Raw genomic sequence first — 25400 nt, forward strand, 5'->3', positions numbered from 1 at the left:
TGTCAAATCACCAGGTTCCTCCTGAGTAGAGGGGACAGAAGACACAGGAGGGATAGCAGACATTAAACACTTCACATGACAAGAAACGTTCCAGGATAGAATAGAATTACTAGACCAATTAATAGAAGGATTATGACATACTAGCCAGGGATGACCCAAAACAACAGGTGTAAAAGGTGAACGAAAAATCAAAAAGGAAATGGTCTCACTGTGGTTACCAGATACTGTGAGGGTTAAAGGTAGTGTCTCACATCTGATACTGGGGAGAGGACTACCATCTAAGGCGAACATGGGCGTGGGCTTCCCTAACTGTCTGAGAGGAATGTCATGTTTCCGAGCCCATGCTTCGTCCATAAAACAACCCTCAGCCCCTGAGTCTATCAAGGCACTGCAGGAAGCAGCCGAACCGGTCCAGCGTAGATGGACCGACAAGGTAGTACAGGATCTTGATGGAGAGACCTGAGTAGTAGCGCTCACCAGTAGCCCTCCGCTTACTGATGAGCTCTGGCTTTTACTGGACATGACATGACAAAATGTCCAGCAGAACCGCAATAGAGGCAAAGGCGGTTGGTGATTCTCCGTTCCCTCTCCTTAGTCGAGATGCGAATACCTCCCAGCTGCATGGGCTCAGTCTCTGAGCCGGTGGGAGGAGATGGTTGAGATGCGGAGAGGGGAAGCACCGTTAACGCGAGCTCTCTTCCACGAGCTCGATGACGAAGATCTATCCGTCGTTCTATGCGGATGGCGAGTGCAATCAAAGAGTCCACGCTGGAAGGAACCTCCCGGGAGAGAATCTCATCCTTAACCTCAGCGTGAAGTCCCTCCAGAAAACGAGCGAGCAACGCCGGCTCGTTCCAGTCACTGGAGGCAGCAAGAGTGCGAAACTCTATAGAGTAATCCGTTATGGATCGATCACCTTGACATAGGGAAGCCAGGGCCCTGGAAGCCTCCTTCCCAAAAACTGAACGATCAAAAACCCGTATCATCTCCTCTTTAAAGTTCTGATAATCGTTAGAACACTCAGCCCTTGCCTCCCAGATAGCTGTGCCCCACTCCCGAGCCCGACCAGTAAGGAGTGATATGACGTAAGCGATCCGAGCTCTCTCTCTTGAGTACGTGTTGGGCTGGAGAGAGAACACAATATCACACTGGGTGAGAAAGGAGCGACACTCAGTGGGCTGCCCAGAGTAACATGGTGGGTTATTAACCCTAGGTTCCGGAGACTCGGAAGACCAGGAAGTAGCTGGTGGCACGAGACGAAGACTCTGAAACTGTCCAGAGAGATCGGAGACCTGAGCGGCCAGGGTCTCAACGGCATGACGAGCAGCAAACAATTCCTGCTCGTGTCTGCCGAGCATAGCTCCCTGGAACTCGACGGCAGTGTTGAGAGAATCCGTAGTCGCTGGGTCCATTCTTGGTCGGATTCTTCTGTTATGCAGATGAATGAGGACCCAAAAGCGACGTAATAGTAACAGAGTCTTTATTCCAGTATAAAACAAATAATGATACTCCTGGATATAAATCAATGGAAATCCAAAACAGGAAACTGAAATCCTCTCGTCAATAGAGAGGAACGACTGGAGACGCGACCACAGACTGCAGGTCGCTTCAGGAAGGCACAGGCCGTAGCTGACATAGACACCTGCTCACACGCAGCATCTGAAGAAGGTAAAAGAACACGACAGGGCGGAACAAGACACAGGAACTGCAAACATCAAACAAGAATCCGACAAGGACAGGAGCGGAAAACAGAGGGAGAAATAGGGACTCTAATCAGAGGGCAAAATAGGGGACAGGTGTGAAAGAGTAAATGAGGTCGTAGGGAGAATGAGAAACAGCTGGGAGCATGAACGGAACGATAGAGAGAGAGAAAGAGAAAGAACCTAATAAGACCAGCAGAGGGAAGCACAGGGACAAGACATGATCAAAGACAAAACATGACAGGTTTAGCTTGTGTTTCTTATATTTGGCTTAATCAGTTCAACATCTTAAACATAATTATCCTCCTCCTCTTCATCTTCATCATCAATATTATGGTAATTGTTTCCAACTCTTGATCATCATCCTATTTCCATCAGGGTTCGTCAAGGTTTAACAATATCCTTCACTACCATACTTTATTTATATTTGGTAAGGAAATGTAACCTTGCAGTTTGTTTTAGTAACTGGTCATTATGTCAAAGCAGGTCATGAAGTCGTCCTCTTCCTCTCCCTGCTTCAACAGAAAAAAGAAAGAAAATTGTAGAAAATAGAAAAAGGTGTGTAAAGTTGATGCTATAACAGAGTAGTAGAGAGATACAGAGTAGTGAGGCAGTGAGAGCTCAAGCTTCCCCATTCAGGTGTGGTGGCTTCTGGTCCAGACACTCGCAACTGCCATTATCCAACCCACTGATCCTGACAAAAGCGGGAGAAGGCTTTCTCATGTATCCAACATTGAAACAGTTTCTCCTAATGGGTTTATCCTCAATGTCCTGGACTGTACATTAAAAGCATGATCTTATTGGCTATGACAAGAAATAACCGCCCCCCCCTCCCAACAAAAAAATATATTAATAATTACACACTACACATGAAATGGAATCCTATAACACAGACTGTTAACCAAGCACAATTCCTGGAAAATTATACACATCAGTATCCACATCACAAGTGTTTCTAATTGTTCCTTGGTGTACACATCACTGACAAACTGAAATGGACCAAATCAAATTTATTTATAAAGCCCTTCTTACATCAGCTGATATCTGTACAGAAACCCAGCCTAAAACCCCAAACAGCAAGCAATGCAGGCGTAGAAGCACGGTGGCTAGGAAAAACTCCCTAGAAAGGCCAGAACCTAGGAAGAAACCCAGAGAGGAACCAGGCTATGAGGGGTGGCCAGTCCTCTTCTGGCTGTGCCGGGTGGAGATTATAACAAAACATGGCCAAGATGTTCAAATGTTCATAGATGACCAGCAGGGTCAAATAATAATAATAACAGTGGTTGTCGAGGGTGCAACAGGTCAGCACCTCAGGATTAAATGTCAGTTGGCTTTTCATAGCCGATCATTCAGAGTATCTCTGGACTGGGAACAGCAAGGAGTCATCAGGCCAGGTAGTCCTGAGGCATGGTCCAGGGACTCAGGTCCTCCGAGAGAGAGAAAGAAAGAGAGAATTAGAGAGAGCATACTTAAATTTACACAGGACACCGGATAAGACAGGAGAATACTCCAGATATAACAGACTGACCCTAGCCCCCTGACACATAAACTACTGCATGTCACGACTTCTGCCGAAGTCGATGCCTCTCCTTGTTCGGGCGGTGCTCGGCAATTGACGTCACCGGTCTTCTAGCCATCATTGATCTATGTTTCATTTTCCATTGGTTTTGTCTGGTCTTCTTACACACCTGGTTCCAATCCCATTCATTAATTGTTGTGTATTTAACCCTCTGTTTCCCCTCATGTCCTTGTCAGAGATTGTTTATTGTTATGTTCATGTTTTGTGGATTGGTGTGCGACGGGTTTTTGTACCCACATTTATTTTATTATGGACTTTGGTTTTGGAGTTTAAGTTTTAAGTTATTAAAATACTCCATTTATACCAAGTTTAATTCTCCTGTGCTTGACTTCCCTGCCACCTACATACACGACGTGACAGAATCTCTGAACAAAATATGAAGTCAGCAGGAGAAAATACCCCCGGACATGGAGGTGGAGGAACGCGTCCAGGAGCATACAGAGAAGCTTTACCATCTGAGCGTCGCCATGGATCGCGTTGTCCAGAATATGGACCGCTGGGAGAGACAGGCAGTTCTTCCAGTGCCTCCACCAGCACAACTGGGGTCTATCCTGGGCGCCCCTTTACCACCTGAACCCAGTGGGATCCGTCAACCCATGCCACGGGGGTACGACGGAAGTGCTGCCAACTGCCAGGGTTTCCTCCTCCAATTAAACCTTTATCTGGCCACGGTCCAACCAGCTCCATCGGACCATGATAATGTTTTCGCCCTTGTCTCGTGCCTCACCGGGAAAGCACTGGAATGGGCCAGCACCGTGTGTGGAGGGGAAGATGCGGCGTTGGACCATTTTGAGGAGTTCACCCGCCGTTTCCGGGCAGTTTTCGACCACCCACCCGAGGGCAGAGCGGCGGGTGAGCGTCTCTATCATCTGAGGCAGGAGAAGAGGAGCGCGCAGGAGTTTGCTCTGGAGTTTAGGACCCTGGCTGCCGGCGCGGGATGGAACAACAGGGCCCTGATCGACCATTACCACTGCAGTCTACGCGAGGACGTCCGTCAGGAGCTGGCCTGCAGAGACCCCACCCTCACCTTCGAACAGCTGGTGGACCTGTCCATCGGGCTGGACAACATGCTGGCTACTCGCGGACGTCCAGATCGGGGTTTAGTGGTTCCATCCTCCCGCACCCCCTCTCCGACACCCATGGAGCTGGGACGGTGCGCAGGGAGACCGGAGGGGGTTCTCGCTCGTGCACCATCTGTGGCCGCAGAGGGCACACTGCTGGTCGGTGCCGGGTTGGTTCCTTTGGGAATCGAGGCAGCAGGCAGGGCGCTCTTGCGTCACCCCAGGTGAGTCGGCACCATTCTCACCCAGAGCTCTCTACCACATATATATTTGTGTCTGCCACTTTTCCTGATTTTTCCCCTCGTTCCCAGCATAAGGCGCTAGTAGATTTAGGCGCGGCTGGGAATTTCATTGATAAAGTGTTAGCTCATAGTTTAGGGATTCCTATTGTTCCCGTGGATGTACCTTTCCCCGTTCACGCCTTAGATAGTCGACCATTAGGGTCAGGGTTTATCAGGGAGACCACCGCTCCTTTGAGTATGGTGACGTGGGGGGTCACACGGAAAAGATGAGTCTTTTCCTTATTGACTCTCCTGCGTATCCAGTGGTGCTAGGCCTACCCTGGTTAGCTTATCATAACCCCACTATTTCTTGGCCACAGAGGGCTCTCATGGGGTGGTCGCAAGAGTGCTTAGGTAGGTGTTTAGGGGTTTCCGTTGGAAAGTCCAGACCAGGTCTCCACCGTGCGCATCCCCCCAGAATATGCCGATTTGGCTCTCGCCTTCTGTAAAAAGAAGGCGACTCAATTACCACCCCATCGACGGGGGGATTGTGCGATAGATCTCCTGGTAGACGCTGCATTTCCCAGGAGTCACGTGTATCCCCTGTCGCAAGCGGAGACGGTGGCTATGGAGACATATGTCTCTGAATCCCTGCGTCAGGGGTACATTTGGTCCTCCACTTCACCCGTCTCCTCGAGTTTCTTTTTTGTGAAGAAGAAGGATGGAGGTCTGCGCCCGTGCATTGATTATTGAGGTCTAAATCAAATCACGGTGAGGTACAGTTACCCGCTACCTCTTATCGCCACGGCGATTGAGTCAATGCACGGGGCGTGCTTCTTCACTAAACTGTATTTCAGGAGAGCGTACAACCTGGTGCGTATCTGAGAGGGAGACGAGTGGAAGACGGCATTTAGTACCACCTCAGGGCATTATGAGTACCTCGTCATGCCGTACGGGTTGATGAATGCTCCATCAGTCTTCCAATCGTTTGTAGACGAGAGTTTCAGGGATCTGCACGGGCAGGGTGTAGTGGTGTATATCGATGACATTCTGATATACTCCACTACATGCACCGAGCATGTGTCCCTGGTGCGCAAGGTGCTTGGTCGCCTGTTGGAGCATGACCTGTATGTCAAGGCTGAGAAATGCTTGTTCTTTCAACAGTCCGTCTCCTTCCTAGGGCATCGCATTACCACGTCAGGAGTGGAGATGGAGAGTGACCGCATTGCAGCCATGTGTAATTGGCCGACTCCCACCACGGTGAAGGATGTGCAGCGATTCTTAGAGTTTGCCAACTACTACCGGAGGTTTATCCGAGGTTTTGGTCAGGTGGCTGCTCCCATTACCTCACTGCTGAAGGGGGGCCCGGTGCGCTTGCAGTGGTCAGCTTGGGCGGACGGGGCTTTTAGGCACTTGAAGGCTCTATTTACCTCTGCTCCTGTGTTGGCGCATCCGGATCCCTCTTTGGTCTTTATAGTGGAGGTGGATGCCTTCGAGGCTGGGATAGGAGCTGTGCTCTCTCAGCGCTCGGGTACGCCACCGAAACACCGCCCCTGTGCCTTCTTCTCTAAGAAGCTCAGCCCGGCGGAGCAAAACTATGATGAGGGGGACCGGGAGCTGTTGGCTGTCGCTAAAGCTTTGAAGATGTGGAGACATTGGCTTGAGGGGGCTAAAAACCCCGTTCTCATCTGGACTGACCACCGCAATCTGGAGTACATCCGGGCAGCGAGGAGAATGAATCCTCGTCAGGCAAGGTGGGCCATGTTTTTCACCCGTTTTGTGTTTACCCTCTCTTACAGACCAGGCTCCCAGAACGTCAAGGCAGACGCACTGTCCCGGCTGTATGACACAGAGGAGAGGTCCATGGATCCCACTCCCATACTCCCAGCCACTTGCTTGGTGGCGCCGGTAGTGTGGGAGCTGGACGCGGACATTGAGCGGACGTCACGTGCAGAGCCCGCTCCCCCTCAGTGTCCAGCTGGGCGTATGTACGTTCCGTCTGCTGTCCACGAACGGCTGATCTATTGGGCCCACACGTCACCCTCCTCTGGTCATCCTGGGATCGGTCGGACGGTGTGCTGTCTTAGTGGGAGGTACTGGTGGCCCACTTTAGAAAGAGACGTAAGGGTTTATGTTTCCTCCTGCTCAGCGTGCGCCCAGTGTAAGGCTCCTAGACACCTGCCCAGAGGTAAGTTACAATCCTTACCCGTTCCACAACGGCCGTGGTCGCACCTGTCGGATTTTTATAACCGATCTTCCACCTCCACAGGGTAACACCATGATCCTGGTCGTTGTGGATTGTTTTTCTAAGTCCTGTCGTCTCCTCCCTTTGCCCGGTCTCCCTACGGCCCTACAAACTGCGGAGGCCCTGTTTACACACGTCTTCCGGCACTATGGGGTGCCTGAGGATATAGTGTCTGATCTGGGTCCCCAATTTACGTCAAGGGTCTGGAAGGCGTTCATGGAACGTCTCGGGGTCTCGGTCAGCCTTAACTCTGGTTTTCACCCCGAGAGTAACGGGCAGGTAAAGAGAGTTAACCAGGATGTGGGTAGGTTTCTGAGGTCTTATTGCCAGGACCGGCCGGGGGAGTGGGTGGCGTTCGTGCCCTGGGCAGAGATGGCCCAGAACTCGCTCCGCCACTCCTCCACTAACCTTTCTCCGTTTCAGTGTGTATTGGGGTATCAGCCAGTTCTGGCTCCATGGCATCAGAGTCAGACAGAGGCTCCTGCGGTGGACGACTAGTTCCAGCGCGCGAAGGAAACATGGGAAGTCGCCCACGTCCACCTTCAGCGCACTGTTCTGCGCCAGAAAGTTGGCGCAGACCGTCACCTCAGTGAGGCCCCGGTGTTCGCACCAGGGGACAGGGTCTGGCTCTCGACCCAAAACCTGCCCCTCCGCCTGCCCTGCCGGAAGCTGGGTCTGCGGTTTGTGGGGCCATTTAAAGTCCTGAGGAGAGTGAACGAGGTATGTTATAGGTCACAGCTTCCCCCCAATTATCGTATTAACCCCTCGTTTCATGTGTCTCTCCTCAGGCCGGTGGTGGCTGGCCCGCTCCAGGAGGCTGAGGTGCGGGAGGTTCCTCCGCCCCCTCTGGATATTGAGGGGGTCCCGGCGTACTCCGTTCGATCCATCCTGGATTCGAGACGTCGGGCGAGGGGCCTTCAGTACCTCGTGGACTGGGAGGGGTACGGTCCTGAGGAGAGATGCTGGGTTCCGGTGGAGGAAGTGCTAGATCCTTCCCTGCTACGAGAGTTCCACCGTCTCCATCCGGATCGCCCTGCACCTCGTCCTCCGGGTCGTCCCCGAGGCCGGTGTCGACGCGCTGCTGGAGCCGCGCGTCAAGGGGGGTGGTACTGTCACGACTTCTAGTCGATGCCTCTCCTTGTTCGGGCGGTGCTCGGCGATCGACGTCACCAGTCTTCTAGCCATCATTGATCTATGTTTAGTTTTCCATTTTTATTGTCTGGTCTCCTTACACACCTGGTTCCAATCCCATTCATTAATTGTTGTGTATTTAACCCTCTGTTTCCCCTCATGTCCTTGTCAGAGATTGTTTATTGTTATGTTCATGTTTTGTGGATTGGTGTGCGACTGGTTTTTGTACCCACATTTATTTTATTATGGACTTTAGTTTTGGAGTTTATGTGTTAAGTTATTAAAATACTCCATTTATACCAAGTTTAATTCTCCTGCGCTTGACTTCCCTGCCACCTACATACACGACGTGACACTGCAGCATAAATACTGGAGGCTGAGACAGGAGGGGTCGGAAGACATTTGGCCCCGTCCAACGATACCCCCGGACAGGGCCAAACAGGCAGGATATAACCCCACCCACTTTGCCAAAGTACAGCCCCCACACCACTAGAGGGATACCTTCAACCACCAACTTACCATCCTGAGACAAGGCAGAGTATAGCTAACAAAGACCTCCGCCACGGCACAGCCCAAGGGGGGGGGGGCGCAAACCCAGACAGGAGATCACGTCAGTGACTCAACCCACTCAAGTGACGCACCCCTTCTAGGGACGGCATGGAAGAGCACCAGTAAGCCAGTGACTCAGCCCCTGTAATAGGGTTAGAGGCAGAGAATCCCAGTGGAGAGAGGGGAACCGGCCAGGCAGAGACAGCAAGGGCGGTTCGTTGCTCCAGTGCCTTTCCGTTCACCCTCACACTCCTGGGCCAGACTACACTCAATCATAGGACCTACTGAAGAGATGAGTCTTCAATAAAGACTTAAAAGTTGAGACCGAGTCTGCGTCTCTCACGTGGGTAGGCAGACAATTCCATAAAAATGGAGCTATATAGGAGAAAGCACTACCTCCAGCTGTTTGCTTAGAAATTCTAGGGACAGTTAGTAGGCCTGCGTTTTGTGACCGTAGTGTACGTGTAGGTATGTACGGCAGGACCAAATTGGAAAGATAGGTAGGAGCAAGCCCATGTAATGCTTTGTAGGTTAGCAGTAAAACCTTGAAATCAGCCCTTGCCTTAACAGGAAGCCAGTGTAGAGAGGCTAGCACTGGAGTAATATGATCAAATATTTTGGTTCTAGTCAAGATTCTAGCAGCCGTGTTTAGCACTAACTGAGTGCTTTATCAGCGTAGCCGGAAAGTAGAGCATTGCAGTAGTCTAACCTAGAAGTGACAAAAGCATGGATTAATTTTTCTGCATCATTTTTGGACAGAAAGTTTCTGATTTTTGCAATGTTACGTAGATAGAAAAAAGCTGTCCTTGAAACAGTCTTGATATGTTCATCAAAAGAGAGATCAGGGTCCAGAGTAATGCCGAGGTCCTTCACAGTTTAATTTGAGATGACTGTACAACCATCAAGATTACTTGTCAGATTCAACAGCAGATCTCTTTGTTTCTTGTGACCTAGAACAAGCATCTCTATTTTGTCCTAGTTTAAAAGTAAACATTTGCAGTCATCCACTTCCTTATGTCTGAAACACAGGCTTCCAGCGAGGGCAATTTTGGGGCTTCACCATGTTTAATCGAAATGTACAGCTGTGTGTCATTTGCATAGCAGTGACAGTTAACATTATGTTTCCAAATGACATCAGCAAGAGGTAAAATATATAGTGAAAACAATAGTGGTCCTAAAACAGAACCTTGAGGAACACCGAAATTTACAGTTGATTTGTCAGAGGACAAACCATCCACAGAGACAAACTGATATCTTTCCTACAGATAAGATCTAAACCAGGCCAGAACTTAGACCAATTTCGGTTTCCAATCTCTCCAAAAGAATGTGGTGATCGATGGAATCAAAAGCAGCACTAAGGTCTAGGAGCACGAGGACAGATGCAGAGCCTCGGTCTGACGCCATTAAAAGGTCATTTACCACTTTCACAAGTGCAGTCTCAGTGCTATGATGGGGTCTAAAACCAGACTGAAGCGTTTCGAATACATTGTTTGTCTTCAGGTAAGCAGTGAGTTGCTGTGCAACAGCTTTTTCTAAAATTTTTGAGAGGAATGGGAGACTTGATTTAAGCAGATAGTTTTTTATATTTTCTGGGTCAAGGTTTGGCTTTTTCAAGAGAGGCTTTAATACTGCCACTTTTAGTGAGTTTGGTACACATCCGGTGGATAGAGAGCCATTTATTATGTTCATCATAGGAGGTGTCACACCCTGGCCATAGAGAGGCTTTTATTCTCTATTTTGATTCGGCCAGGGTGTGACTAGGGTGGGCATTATAGTTTCTTTATTTCTATGTTTTCTGTTTCTATGTTTTGGCCGGGTATGGTTCTCAATCAGGGACAGCTGTCTATCGTTGTCTCTGATTGGGAATCATACTTAGGCAGCCTGTTTTGCCACCTTAGTTGTGGGTAGTTGTCTGTGTTAGTGGCCTGTATAGCCCTAGTCAGCTTCACGTTTGTTTTTGTTGTTTCTTGTTTTTATTGTCGACATTTACAAATAAAAAGAAATGTACGATCACCACGCTGCACCTTGGTCCGGTCATTTCCACCCTGACGACGATCGTGACAGAACTACCCACCACAAACGGACAAAGCAGTGTGGTAAGGAGGAATGGACATGGGAGGACATCCTGAATGGGAAAGGATCCTGGACGTGGGAGGAGATCCTGGCGGGAAAGGATCGCCTGCCCTGGTGGCAGGTGGAAGCAGCGAGGAAAGCGGAGGCAGCGAGAAAAAGGAAGGCCACTGGCATTACTCATCTCATGTGTATATACTGTTTTCTATACTATTCTATGGTATCTCATTCACTTTATAATGCTTACATATGTTGCATTACTCATCTCATATGTATATACTGTTTTTCTATACTATTCTACTGTATCTTAGTCCATTCCGCTCTGACATCGCTTGTCCATATGTATATAGTCTTAATTCATTCCTACTTAGATTTGTGTGTATTGGGTATATGTTGTGTAATTTGTTAGTTATTACTTGTTAGATATTACTGCACTATCGGAGCTAGAAGCACAAGCATTCGCTACACCTGCAATAACATCTGCTAATCACGTGTATGTGACCAATAAGATTTGATTAGATTTGATAAGTCGGAATATTGCCTAGCTTCCTTTGACAATTTGTACAACCTGTGACCAGCTCATCTCCAGCTGTTTATTTGCCATTCAACATGTGTTAGAGCCAGCTTATCTGAATTCACCACAGGGGCATGTTGAGGCTATTGCTTAAACAGACGGATTTTGATGGGGATTTTTTTTATTATGCTAATTAAATCCCGGGGCGAGGATATCAACTCTAGGGGGTTAAAGTCAGGACAACCTGCCCTCTACCTACTCCTGAAACAAGAAATGGCTCCACTCCAGTCCAATTTAGTGCTCCACTACAACTTTAAGCGGATCAACTTGACCTTTAGCTCCTGTGGATAAAAGCTTCTAGCTTGCTCCCTATTGGTGCCTTCAATCAAAGACATGAGACATTAGAGTCACTCTAAAGTCACTCTGAATTCTTTCGCTCTCAGGCCATTGCTGTGCACCAGAGTGCAAAGAGGCAGTGTCACCATCTATACCCGCGGTGTTACCCATTCACCATCAAACCCTTCCATGTCAATCTCCATTATGATGGATCAGTCATATCGTCTTTACACAACTGCCATAGCCATGGTCTTTAAAGACAGTCGTAATACATACAATGTATACAGGAGGGTACATTAATCTACTGTACGGACAGACAAATATGGGGGGGTAAAAGTTTTTCATTAGGAATGAACAACAACGTACTGTGCGATATACACAAGGTACTAGCACAAACTGTACTTTCAAACTAATGCTAATTTACATAGTGTGATTGCTTCAGTCAAAAAGTCAGCACCAAGCACGTTCACATGATGAGTACCCTCGTAATGACTCCATACTCAGGATTCCATATGGATTTCGGAATTAAACAGACCGTTGAAGCAATTTTCTGATTATGTGCATTTCAAAACATGTGTTTACTGCTAGTACACAGCGGTCATGTTGGTATACAGTATGCCAGATGGTGAGATGCTGGAGGATGGGCATGAAATGCAACACATAAGAGTGAAGTCTATTTGAGAGTATAATGACTATGGTATGTTAGCATGGCAACAGCATAATGGATAACTTTTGGGCAAGATGTGAAGTTCTAGAACATGTAATTCTGTCCTGTTGTTGTCATAAGTGGTCCATTGACCTAATAGCCAATGTGGCTCACAGTGTGTCTCACTGCAAACGGCAAGGAGTCACATAATACACAGCTGTGGGAGGATATGGGCACTAGATGTTTTTTCATACACTGTGTGGTAGAACCACAGACTGTACATTATAAAGGGTCAAGCTAAAGCACTGTGTGAGAGCTAGTTCAATGCTGCATGCTGCTCTTAGCACTCAGAGCACACAAACCTTCCTTTGCTTCACGCGAAATACGTTTCCAAGATGGCGTAGCAGTCGGAAGTGTGTTTTGTCTTGTCCCGTGTAAATATAGTTTTTCCTCGTTTTTTTCGTATATATTAGTCAGTTAGCCACTGCTAGTGGTCTTCACCGTTAACTCAGCCAGCCTCAGCTTGGTCAATACCTGCCTGTCTGCACAGCGCAATATCAACCCAGAGCATATTGGACTGCTTTTTCTCTACCAGATCTCCGGATTCCTACCGCAAGCTCTGAACCTTTACACCGGATCATCGCAGCTAGCTAGCTGCAATCCGAGTGGCTACACCTGGCTAACGTCTCTGTCCCGAAGAAAGAACCAGTTAGCCTGGAGCTAGCCTCCAGCTAGGCCCATCTCTTGGGTAGCCGAAGAGGTCCACCAGCCAATTCTTGGGCTACAATACCTCTTTTGCCAATTGGCCTGGACCCTTTACTGATGACACGGAGCCCCGCTGATCCATCATGACTGGTCTGCCGACGTAACCGTCCGAGGTGGTTTCAACAGGCTCTTCTGTTGCGACGTCGCCGGAGGCCCATCTGCTCTCCCCGGCCCGCTAGCTGTCTGAATCACCATGTCTCCAGCTCACCTAGCGTAGTAGCGACTACTGAATCGGCTCCCTGACTCATCTATTGCTACTCATTGGACCCTATGATCACTCGGCTGCACATGCCTCTCCCTAATGTCAATATGACTTGTCTATTGCTGTTTTGGTTAGTGATTATTGTCTTATTTCAGTGTAGAGCCCCCAGCCCTGCCCAATATTCCTTATATAGCGCTTTGTTCATCCCCCCACACATGCGGTGACCTCACCTGGCTTAACTGGTGCCTCTAGAGACAAAACCTCTCTCATTGTCACTCAATGCCTAGGTTTACCTCCACTGTACTCACATCCTACCATACCCTTGTCTGTACATTATGCCTTGAATCTATTCTTCCACGCCCAGAAATCTGATCCTTTTACTCTCTGTTCCGAACGCACTAGACAACCAGTTCTTATAGCCTTTAGCCGTAACCTTATCCTACCCCTCCTCTGTTCCTCTGGTGATGTAGAGGTTAACCCAGGCCCTGCAGCCCCCAGCACCACTACCATTCCCCAGGCGCTCTCATTTCTTGACTTCTGTAACCATAAAAGCCTTGGTTTCATACATGTTAACATTAGAAGCCTCCTCCCTAAGTTTGTTTTATTTACTGCTTTAGTACACTCTGGCAACCCTGATGTCCTAGCCGTGTCTGAATCATGGCTTAGGAAGGCCACCAAAAACTTCTGAAATTTCCATCCCGACCTACAACATTTTCCGACAAGATAGAACTGCCAAAGGGGGCGGAGTTGCAATCTACTGCAGAGATGGCCTGCAGAGCTCTGTCACACTATCCAGGTCTGTGCCCAAACAATTCGAACTTCTACTTTTAAAAATCCACCTTTCCAGAAACAAGTCTCTCACTGTTGCCGCTTGTTATAGACCCCCCTCAGCCCCCTGCTGTGCCCCGGACACCATATGTGAATTGATTGCCCCCAATCTACCTTCAGAGTTTGTACTGTTAGGTGACCTAAACTGTGATATGCTTAAAACCCTGGCCGTCCTACAATCTAAGCTAGATGACCTTAATCTCACACAAATTATCAACAAACCTACCAGGTACAACCCTAAATCCGTAAGCATGGGCACCCTCTTAGATATCATCCAGACCCACTTGCCTTCTAAATACAGTGGGGAGAACAAGTATTTGATACACTGCCGATTTTGCAGGTTTTCCTACTTACAAAGCATGTAGAGGTCTGTAATTTTTATCATAGGTACACTTCAACTGTGAGAGATGGAATCTAAAACAAAAATCCAGAAAATCACATTGTATGATTTTTAAGTAATTAATTTGCATTTTATTGCATGACATAAGTATTTGATACATCAGAAAAGCAGAACTTAATATTAGGTACAGAAACCTTTGTTTGCAATTACAGAGATCATACGTTTCCTGTAGTTCTTGACTAGGTTTGCACACACTGCAGCAGGGATTTTGGCCCACTCCTCCCTACAGATCTTCTCCAGATCCTTCAGGTTTCGGGGCTGTCGCTGGGCAATACGGACTTTCGGCCCCCTCCAATGATTTTCTATTGGGTTCAGGTCTGGAGACTGGCTAGGCCACTCCAGGACCTTGAGATGCTTCTTACGGAGCCACTCCTTAGTTGCCCTGGCTGTGTGTTTCGGGTCGTTGTCATGCTGGAAGACCCAGCCACGACCCATCTTCAATGCTCTTACTGAGGGAAGGAGGTTGTTGGCCAAGATCTCGCGATACATGGCCCCATCCATCCTCCCCTCAATACGGTGCAGTCGTCCTGTCCCCTTTGCAGAAAAGCATCCCCAAAGAATGATGTTTCCACCTCCATGCTTCACGGTTGGGATGGTGTTCTTGGGGTTGTACTCATCCTTCTATTCCTCCAAACACGGCGAGTGGAGTTTAGAGCAAAAAGCTCTATTTTTGTCTCATCAGACCACATGACCTTCTCCCATTCCTCCTCTGGATCATCCAGATGGTCATTGGCAAACTTCAGACGGGCCTGGACATGCGCTGGCTTGAGCAGGGGGACCTTGCGTGCGCTGCAGGATTTTAATCCATGACGGCGTAGTGTGTTACTAATGGTTTTCTTTGAGACTGTGGTCCCAGCTCTCTTCAGGTCATTGACCAGGTCCTGCCGTGTAGTTCTGGGCTGATCTCTCACCTTCCTCATGATCATTGATGCCCCACGAGGTGAAATCTTGCATGGAGCCCCAGACCGAGGGTGATTGACCGTCATCTTGAACTTCTTCCATTTTCTAATAATTGCGCCAACAGTTGTTTCCTTCTCACCAAGCTGCTTGCCTATTGTCCTGTAGCCCATCCCAGCCTTGTGCAGGTCTACAATTTTATCCCTGATGTCCTTACACAGCTCTCTGGTCTTGGCCATTGTGGAGAGGTTGGAATCTGTTTGATTGAGTGTGTGGACAGGTGTCTTTTATACAGGTAACGAGTTCAAACAGGTGCAGTTAATACAGGTAATGAGTGGAGAACAGGAGGGCTTCTTAAAGAAAAACTAACAAGTCTGTGAGAGCCGGAATTCTTACTGGTTGGTAGGTGATCAAATACTTATGTCATGCAATAAAATGCAAATTAATTATTTAAAAATCATACAATGTGATTTTCTGGATTTTTGTTTTAGATTCCGTCTCTCACAGTTGAAGTGTACCTATGATAAAAATTACAGACCTCTACATGCTTTGTAAGTAGGAAAACCTGCAAAATCGGCAGTGTATCAAATACTTGTTCTCCCCACTGTACATCTTTGCTGTCTTCAACCAGGATCTCAGCGATCACTGCCTCATTGCCTGCGTCCATAATGGGTCCGCAGTCAAACGACCACCCCTCATAACTGTCAAACGCTCCCTAAAACACTTCAGCGAGCAGGCCTTTCTAATTGACCTGGCCCGGGTATCCTGGAAGGATATTGACCTCATCACGTCAGTAGAGGATGCCTGGTTGCTCTTCAAAAGTGCTTTCCTCACCATCCTAAATAAGCATGCCCCATTCAAAAAATTTAGAACAAAGAACAGATATAGCCCTTGGTTCACCCCAGACTTGACTGCCCTTGACCAGCACAAAAACATCCTCTGCATTAGCATCGAATAGCCCCCACGATATGCAACTTTTCAGGGAAGTCAGGAACCAATATACACAGTCAGTTGGGAAAGCTAAGGCTAGCTGTTTCAAACAGAAATTTGCATCCTGTAGCACTAATTCCAAAAAGTTTTGGGACACTGTAAAGTCCATGGAGAATAAGAGCACCTCCTCCCAGCTGCCCACTGCACTGAGGCTAGGAAACACTATCACCACCGATAAATATATGATAATAGATCATTTCAATAAGCATTTTTCTACGGCTGGCTATGCTTTCCACCTGGCTACGCCAACAGCTCTGCACCCTCTGCAGTAACTTGCAAAAGCCCCCCCCCCCCACTTCTCCTTCACCCAAATCCAGATAGCTAATGTTCTGACAGAGCTTCAAAATCTGGATCCCTACAAATCAGCTGGGCTAGACAATTTGGACCCTCTCTTTATAAAATGATCCGCCGAAATTGTTGCAACCCCTATTACTAGCCTATTCAACCTCTCTTCCGTATTGTCTGAGATCCCCAAAGATTGGAAAGCTGCCGCGGTCATCCCCCTCTTCAAAGGGGGAGACACTCTAGACCCAAACGGTTATAGACCTATATCCATCCTGCCCTGCCTTTCTAAAATCTTTGAAAGTCAAGTTAATAAACAGATCCCCGACCATTTAAAATCCCACTGTACCTTCTCCACTATGCAATCTGGTTTCCGAGCTGGTCATGGGTGCACCTCAGCCATGCTCCAGGTTCTAAAAGATATCATAACCGCCATCGATAAAAGATAGTATTGTGCAGCCGTCTTCATCGACCTGGCCAAGGCTTTCAATTATGTCAATCACCGCATTCTTATCGGTAGAATCAATAGCCTTGGTTTCTCAAATGACTGCCTCGCCTGTTTCACCAACTACTTCTCAGACAGAGCTCAGTGTGTCAAATCGGAGGGCCTGTTGTCCTGACCTCTGGCAGTCTCTATGGGGGTGCCACAGGGTTCAATTCTTGGGCCGACTCTTTTCTCTGTATATATCAATGATGTCGCTGTTGCTGCTGGTGATTCTCTGATCCACCTCTATGCAGACGACACCATTCTGTATACATCTGGCCCTTCTTTGGACACTGTGTTAAAAAACTTCCAAACGAGCTTCAATGCCATACAACACTCCTTCCGTGGCCTCCAACTGCTTTTAAATGTTAGTAAAACTAAACGCATGCTCTTCAACCGATTGCTGCTCGCACCTGCCCGCCTGACTAGCATCACTACTCTGGACAGTTCTGACTTAGAATATGTGGACAACGACAAATACCTAGGTGTCTGGTTAGACTGTAAACTCTCCTTCCGACGCACATTAAGCATCTCCAATCCAAAATTAGATCTAGAATCGGCTTCCTATTTCGCAACAAAGCATCCTTCACTCATGCCGCCAAACATACCCTCGTAAAACTGACTGTCCTACCGATCCTTGACTTTGGCGATGTCATTTACAAAATAGCCTCCAATACTCTACTCAGCAAACTGGATTTATTCTATCACAGTGCCATCCGTTTTATCACCAAAGCCCCATATACTACCCACCACTGCGACCTCTATGCTCTAGTCGGCTGGCCTTCGTTACATACTCGTCGCCAAACCCACTGACTCCAGGTCGTCTATAAGTCTTTGCTAGGTAAAGCCCCGCCTTATCTCAGCTCAGTAGTCACCATAGCAACATCCACCCGCAGCATGCGCTCCAGCAGGTATATTTCACTGGTCATCCCCAAAGCCAACACTTGCTTTGGCCGCCTTTCCTTCCAGTTCTCTGCTGCCAATGACTGGAACGAATTGCAAAAATCCCTGAAGCTGGAGTCTCATATCTCCCTCACTAACTTTAAGTATCAGCTGTCAGAGCAGCTTACCGATCACTGTACCTGTACACAGCCAATCTGTAAATATCACACACAACTACCTCATCCCCATATTGTTATTTATCTTCTTGCTTTTTTGCACCCCAGTATCTCTACTTGCACATCATCATCTGCACATCTACCATTCCAGTGTTAATGCTACATTTGAATTATTTCGCCTCTATGGCCTATTTATTGCCTTACCTCCCTACTCTTCTACATTTGCACACACTGTACATAGATTTTTCTGTTGTGTTATTGACTGTACGTTTGTTTGTGTGTAACTTTGTGTTGTTGTTTTTGTCGCTCTGCTTTGCTTTATCTTGGCCAGGTCACAGTTGTAAATGAGAACTTGTTCTCAACTGGCCTACCTGGTTATATAAAGGTGAAATACAATATCAAAAAAAAAAAAAATCTAATGCTCTCAGAGGTAATAAGGACATGCTGAATGTGGTTCAATCAATGAGGTAGAACAAATTGTAATGACATACTTATAGTAATTCCATGTAGTCCTGTAAAGAGCAAGTACATTCATATGTGTCCCATTATCAACTGCCTGTTATTACTGTAGGTAGTTATAGCATATTCATCATATCTTAGTCAAGAGCAGGTGACTCATTTCCTTACAGGTCTATCCCTAAGCTGTAAGAACTGCTCCAGCTCCACCTGCTGGTTCTTTAGTCTCTGTCAATCAGAGCTCCATTGTCAGCCGTTCTCAGGTAGCTACTGGATGTGCAGGCTTTTGCTCTACCCCGGACAAACACTTACCTGTTCCAGAGAATCCACTGGTTTGTGCAAAAGGATGCAAACAGAGAATTAAACCCATGCATATCTAAAACAACAACAATGACAAGCATATCGCTACACCTCAATAGCATCTGCTAAATATGTGTATGTGACCAATAAAATGTATTTGATGTAAGCCTAATGCCAGTGAATATCAGCAGCTGATTTAATTACGGTACCTACTTTTGTTATAATAATTACATCCTTTATCTATTTAACCTGTGACTGTAACCTCCTCCGGAAAATGAAAGTTCATTCAAGTGGTGATTTTCAGAAAGAGATATAAACAAAAATATGTTCACATTCCTCCAGACTTAATGGAATCTCCCATGAGGATGTGTAATAAGTGAACGATAGAGTTTACAGTAAATTAATTGCTGTATCCACCCAGTTGCCAAGGTGATAGCCACAAGGAATTTATTGTTTCAGGAATGTGTTGTTTTTGCAGTGCTGCTGGCTATGTTGGATATATTGACAGTATCAATTATGCACTGTGTCTGTTAAAACCGCTAGAGAGAGCCATTTAGCTTTACTCCAGCAGTGGCAGTCAGAATTGATTTCATGCCCAGAAAAGGTTAGTCATGCCCAGAAAAGGTTAGTGGACTATACTCCACTCCGTGGTGAAGGGAGTTTCTGGTTACGCCACCAACAGAGTAGAGTAGAGTCCAGCATTGTGGAATCCAACTTTGACTACATCGGTCAATATTTCAATTTTTTTTTGTTGCGAAATGCCTACTGTGTACCTATGTTTGTTCTCTGTAGTTGCGGGCCTTTGCTGAAACCCATACTTTTCAATAAACGTTAATTAAATACAATCACCAACAGTTACCTTGTTAAGATTCAATTGGCACATAACGTAGTTGCCATTTTAGAGCAACGGCAATGAGCAAACAGTCGGTGGTTGTATTTGGATTTCAGCAAACAAAGGCACGCAACTACAGAGGACAAGCGTAGGTACACCGTAGGTGTTTCACAATTTAAATGTTTTGAAGTATTGACCTTAGGCGAATCGATGTAGTTGGAGCTAGATCCCACAAAGCCTGGTCTCTGCTCCACTCTGTTGGTGGAGTCATCAGAAATGTCTTTCACCGTGGAGTTTAGTACGCTAAGCAAAGGTATGCTCAATTGGCTGTTGGTTTATTAGTTTGTATTTTATTATTATTTAACATTTTATTTAACTAGGCAAGTCAGTTAAGAACAAATTCTTATTTACAATGACAGCCTACCCCGGCTAAACCCTCCCCTAACCCGGACGACGCTGGGCCAATTGTGCGCCGCCCCATGTGACTCCCGATCACTGCCGGTTGTGATACAGCCCGGGATCAAATCAGGGTCTGTAGTGACGTCTCTAGCACTGAGATGCAGTGCCTTAAACCGCTGCACTCGGGAGCCCAGTAGTATTTTCCCAGTAGTATCTTCTCCTTTGATACAACTAGGATTCAATCCTGTGTCAACTTGCCTGTTGACCACTGTTATTTTCAGAGGGCACCCAATTTCCATAATTTCCCAACTCTAAACTCATTGTACTGATTACTGAAGCCTACAGCAGAATGCTCGCCAAGCTAAATTACGTTGCGTAGAGAGCATCATTATCAGAACCTAAAAGGATGAAATGATGTCCTACATCATAGCCGCTCAAAGATAGAGACAAGGAGCAACACTCATAATGTACCGTTTTTGTGTAAAAACCTGACAGACAGACATCTGATAATCAACAGTTTTCTAGACAGCTTGGTGGAGCAACAACATAATATTAATATCAGTATGATATGGTATTCAATGTGATTTATATTAATAAAATAAAACACATGAATAAGATAACTTACACCCATATAGATGTTATTTGGCTCATGTATAATGGTCAGTTTTCCATTAGTTATTTTATTCCCTCCAAAATGAAAACCAATAGTCTGCCCCTGGACAAGGCAGTATTCCTAGGCCGTCATTGTAAATAAGAATTTGTTCTTAACTGACTTGCCTAGTTAAATAAAGGTTAAATATTATAATTTTTTAAACCAAAAGTAATTTTGCCTACACCGGGTTGAAATTGATTGAATAGCAACACTATGGAGTAGTCTGTGATTGGCCTTGGTTGGCGCATGCGCAGTGGGATATATGGCAAACTTGTGGAAGTTGGGAATTCGCTATGCAGCTCTATCAAAAGGTGTTGCGTACGGCTCGAGAGAGCACTGAAAAGTGAACTTTTGGAATAGCGTTAAGGTCGCCCTTCAAGAAGTTGACGCCTGTGAAGTTATTCCTTTTGAATTGGGTAAGTTTAAAAAAAAGTTTAGTATTTCAGTTATAACGGACCAATTTTTTTTTGTACTTTGACCGTCAATTGTATGGTTTGTATGGATAAAATTTAGTCTGCGCCAATCGATTATATATGGCCAAAAACAGTCGTTTTTCTATTAAATTGAAAAACAATAGAAAACAAGAAAGTTGGTCTCAAATGTAAAGTTATTTTCTCATTGACTTACGAAACTGCTGTGCACAGCTGTCAGTACGTTAATCAGTTGAGACCGCAAAAGCTTTGGCAAGCTGAGGAAAACAATGAATGGGCAACAGTTTGATACATTTTCACCTTTACCACAACTCGTGATTATGGTTACAGTGTAGCAATGAGCAATAACATCACTAATATTAAAAAGTTTTGCATATCACTGAAGTTTTTACATACTGGTCAGTGGTGTAAAGTACATAAGAAAAAATACTTGAAAGTAACGTTACCACTTAAGGAGTTTTTTTTTTTTTGGGGGGGGGGTATCTGTACTTTACTATTTATATTTCCGACAACTTTTACTTCACTACATTCCTAAAGAAAATAATGTACTTTATACTCCATACATTTTCCCTGACACCCAAAAGTACTCGTTACATGTTGAATGCTTAGCAGGACAGTAAAATGGTCTAATTCACACACTTATCAAGAGAACATTCCCGGTCATCTCTACTGCGTCTGATGTGGCAGACTCACTAAACGCATGCTTCATTCGTAAATGATGTCCGAGTGTGCTTCTGGCTATCTGTACATAAAATGGTGCCCTCTGTTATGCTTAATATAAGGAATATGAAATTATTTATACTTTCACTTTTGATACTTAAGTATATTTTAGCAATTACATGTACTCTGGTTAAGTATATTTAAAACCAAATACTTTTAGACATACTCAAGTAGGATTATACTGGGTGACTTTCAGGTATCTTTACTTTTACTCAAGTATGACAATTGGGAACTTTTTTCCACCACTGCATATGGTATGCACACCTCCGGTAGGTAGGTCAACGTTACCTTCAGGTCAGGTAATTTCATTAACTGTAGACCTATTCATAAAGGGGGGATTCATTATTGCAATTGTGGGAGACAAGGACAAGTTAGTTCAACAACGAAAACATCAGTTGCATTGGTGAGTAAAAATTGTTTATCTAGAGCCCATGTCAAATTCATTCATTGTGTCCTTACATTTAAGGGCTCAAAGTTTTATTGGTATTACTCTGTAGTCTTAAGTTGTCCAGGAAAGAGCGCTCCTTCCTGAGATATTGTCTGTGTCCTGGCTCTTGGCAATCTCTCTGTGTATTGGGTGGGGTGGGGGGACTGAAAGCATAACAAAGGATTTACTCTCAGACAAAGACCTTGGTTCAGTCGACTGCGCTCAGACCAATTACTGTATTTTAGATGATATATATATATTTTTTAAAGACAAATGTCCAAAGGATAGCATGCAGTCACATGTATTGTACAGTAGTGTATCCAATGACTGCAACATTATCAGGCAAGGATAATCCTTTGAAATCTGTATCAGTGCTGCAAGACAACATATTCTTCACCACAAGTCCAGCTGAAAGTTGTTGTCCAAGCCAGGTCCAGCCGTAAGGCCAGACTTCTAAGAGCTATAGTGACCGCTTTATGTTGACAACTGTGCCCTCCAACCTAATAGCAATGAAACAATCAACTGTGTGTCTGTCCTTTTTGAAGCAAAGGTTTTTCAAGGAAATGTCAATTAATCTATTTCAGCATTTTTATTTTCCTCAGGCAGTGTGTTCTGTCAGTTGTTTGTCCCTCAGGCAGAGTTGAGTCAGTTCCAGCAGAGGTGAAGTTCATTGATATAGTGTGGGTTGGTCCTAGTTTGTTGTGAAGAGCAAAGTATTTTAGCCTACAGCTCCTTCATCTAGTGTTCAACTGAGTTATTTGACAGACCCAGCTATCCTAGCTACGTGAAGTAATAGATGTCTAGCATCTAGCTTAAAAAACCCTTCCTTCAGCTGCACCCATTCTACCAGATTTTGTCCTGAGGCCGTTCTCCACCATTCAGACCTACTTTCCCTACACGTTTCCCTTTCCCTACACTCCATCCATACTTCAGGAGGACTACTCCTGCGGTGGTGTATTCTGAGTGGTGGGACAGCTCCTGGGCTCTTGGTCAAACTCAGAATGTTGTGAAGCAGTTTGGGGCATTGCTGGAGTAGACCTGATCCTTGTACTTGACATTTTAATGTTAAGACTTTGTTTCTTTCATTGCATTTGTTGTTGAATTCTTATACACATTTACATTTACAGTAGCTTAAATTCCCGACTGGAATAATGTGCTTTCTGTTCACACTAAACCTCTTTGACAAGATCTTTGGCTTGCGTCACATACCAGTAGTAGCAGGGCTCAACAGTGCGACCATTTATTCACCACCATTTTATTTGAGAAATTAAGGATTCAAGCTTTAAAACCTCAAATATTTTTCATTGTGCTCCTACATTTTTCAACTTAGCCGCACACGTGCTCCTTGTAAAAAGGTCAACTTAGAGCCCTGAGTAGTAGCTGGGAAAATGGCAGTGTGACTGAAAGGAAGACATTTCTCAAGCATGTGACAGGAAGGACTTCCTAACAGGACAAGGCGAAGGTCATCTCGAGTGCAGGGATGCTTTGGCCAGCAGCCTTGTTCACTATATAGCCTAGCCTAACTTCAGAGATGATTGTCTCTCTTATTTGTATTCAGTCATGCCAAGCTTTCAGACCCTGCTTCAAAATCAATTTTCAGTCTACATGGGCACATAGTCAAAAATCTGCACATCATAACTACAGCTAATGATGACTAGCCCCAGGACATGCATAGGAAATGCATAATTAAACTGACATTCAGTTTCTTCAGCGTGGCTATTAGTTGGAATGATGTGTATTTGTTATTGCTCTGTTCAGAATGGCAGTGTGCTGAATAATAACACCTGTCTGTTTGGAAGGGGTCTTTGAGGCCTACAAGTCACCACAACCAAGAGAACAATAAAGCCAGTCAGACATGTAGTAAGATGTCCAACACAGCATTTTCTCCCTGTACTCTGCCCTGCCTGAGACGTTGCGTAGTTTCTCCCCCCACCCCCCAATTGTGTGTTTTTGGCTGTAATTTAGTCGGGACATGCGTAAAACGGATGTACCTTGTGTTCTCTATCCCTGGCTTTCCATGTGACTCTGTGCAGGACAAAGAGCTGTTTGTGTGCCATGTCTACAGAGCTGCGGCCACCACGACCACAGGGGTGAAGTCCCAGCCTACTATTACTACTGCAACCTGACCTCACTCCAGACATGACAAAAGGACCATTAGACATCTAAGGACAAGAAGCATTCAAACAAGCCAAGGGGTTTGAAATAGTTGGATGCTGTTCAGGAATTGGTGCACGTTTAGTGTAGTTGTATGTTTTTGTTTTGCTTTACTTCCTGGCACTGAAGACTGAAAGCACCTGATGTTGTGTTTTTAGGTGCTGTATGACCAAACCAACATCCAGTACTACTGTTAGGACATTCTTCATTTGTATGACTGACGCATTGTGCCATATGGGGTATTTAAATTCTCTACCCTACTTTGAGCCCCCTGTTAAACAACAGCTTACCAGCTGAAGGGGAGGCAAGTGCATAGGTTAGTTTAGTTCTGAAGGACACATCTGTGGCACAGCTGGAACTCTATAGCTACGTAGCTATTTGTGTGTGTGTGTGTGTGGGAGAGAGAGAGAGAGGCTTGTCAATGGGCCAGGCGGTGTTTTTCTTTTCGTAAGAGTCGCCCCTCCCCCCCATATCTCTACATCTGGTTGATGTCAAACTATGTAAATAAACCAATATAATGTCTACCCAATGATTTCAAAGGCAAACCTGAGCCAAATGGGTTAGCTCTCGCTTACAATGCACACATTCAATAATAAGACCTTACTAGGAGATTGAAACGTCTTTTTTTTCTAGCGGTAGACCTTTGTTTTGTCTGATGACTTTGATGCTTTGAAAAAGAAGAACCTGCTGGTTGTTCAGATTGGTTGGCACACAATGTGCAGTGCAGTGGATTGGTTGTTATCCGTGAGTAAGTGAGATTATATTAGGGGAAACTCCATGGTAATGGAATTACGCTGACAATCAGATGTTTCACTTTAAAATGTATACCAAACAAAAAACAATACCTCAATTGAGATGGTTTGGGATGAGTTGGACCGCAGGGTGAAGGAAAAGCAGCCAAAAAGTGCTCAGCATATGTGGGAACTCCTTTCAAGACTGTTGAAAAGAATTCCAGGTGAAGCTGGTTGACCGAATGCCTAGAGTGTACAAAGCTGTCATCAAGGCAAAGGGTGGCTACTTTGAAGAATCTCAAATATAAAATATATATTGATTTGCTTAACACTTTGTTTT

The 25400-nt window shown here is 45.7% G+C and overlaps 1 protein-coding gene across 3 annotated transcripts in view; it reads left to right on the plus strand.

Annotated features, from left to right (window-relative positions):
* The first annotated feature begins 20857 nt into the window (after positions 1–20857).
* LOC139533937 (liprin-beta-1-like) overlaps positions 20858–25400 on the plus strand; it is a 30231-nt gene continuing 25688 nt past the window's right edge. For all 3 annotated transcript variants that reach the window (XM_071332461.1, XM_071332459.1, XM_071332460.1), the window contains exon 1: positions 20858–21013. The gene's annotated coding sequence lies outside the window, so the exon portion shown is untranslated. The remainder of the gene's footprint in view (positions 21014–25400) is intronic.

Source organism: Salvelinus alpinus, chromosome 11 (assembly GCF_045679555.1).
Source record: "Salvelinus alpinus chromosome 11, SLU_Salpinus.1, whole genome shotgun sequence".
Taxonomy (NCBI): domain Eukaryota; kingdom Metazoa; phylum Chordata; class Actinopteri; order Salmoniformes; family Salmonidae; genus Salvelinus; species Salvelinus alpinus.